Source organism: Haplochromis burtoni, unplaced genomic scaffold, assembly GCF_018398535.1.
Source record: "Haplochromis burtoni strain Fernald_Lab_line unplaced genomic scaffold, NCSU_Asbu1 Contig_4697, whole genome shotgun sequence".
Lineage (NCBI taxonomy): Eukaryota > Metazoa > Chordata > Actinopteri > Cichliformes > Cichlidae > Haplochromis > Haplochromis burtoni.
The window spans coordinates 1-921 of record NW_024587058.1 but is presented as its reverse complement, the minus strand read 5'-3'; positions in this window follow the sequence as shown (position 1 = coordinate 921).

Below are 921 nucleotides of genomic sequence, written 5' to 3'. Positions count from 1 at the left end.
TAAAGATTGAAGAACTTGGATTCAGAATTGTTCTAAAGAATCTTCTCGTGCTTTTCTCTGTCCTTCTCAGCGTGGCTGCTGTTTTTTGATCTCTGTTACGCCTGCTCTCTTAGATGGCGGACAGCCACACAAGAATGTGTTTGTGTCTTGGGAATTGAATGTGTAATAGGCCAAAGCCACTTTGTGGTTCCACCCTCACCTCTGAGGGGAGTTCTCTGCTCTGCTGATCTCAGAGGCAGAGACCATGTCTGATATCTCCTACCTCCTGTTACCAAGTGAAAGGAAACCAGAAGAGTGAGATTTATCTGTTCATACGCTGCACGTACGAGACTGTACATGCTGCCCTGACATGTGGGGAGTTTTCCACTACTATATGAGCAGATACAGGAGGCTGTATAATCTGGTGGAGGACCTGAGCTTGAACGATAGACCAGCATATGTCCTGAATACCTGAGTGTGAGTGGAATGTCATGATGAAGCTTGTCAGACACGTGCTCTATGACGTTACAGGAGCCTGTGCCAAAGAAACATGTTTAAACAAACTCTGAAAGTTTTCTTTCCCATCAGTGAAGAAGGTAAATATGCATGTTTAAAGACTAACAGGATATGGAAGAGATGCTGCAATGTATTTACTTTCAAAGCTGTTTTTGAGCTGCTGTCTAATTTATTTCCTCGTACTCTTCACGACTGACTGATGGACCGTTTGTCCTTCGCTGCAGCACCTCCTCTACATCATGTTCATCTCCAAACACACATATCTAACTTCTTCACAGAAAACTTTCCCATATGTCTAAGTATTAAACAAAGACAATACAAGAAAACACAAAATGAAGACTTTGGAGTGGCCCAGTCAAAGTCCTGACCTGAATACGATTGAGATGCTGTGACACGACCTTAAAAAGATGGTTCATGCTGGGAAAA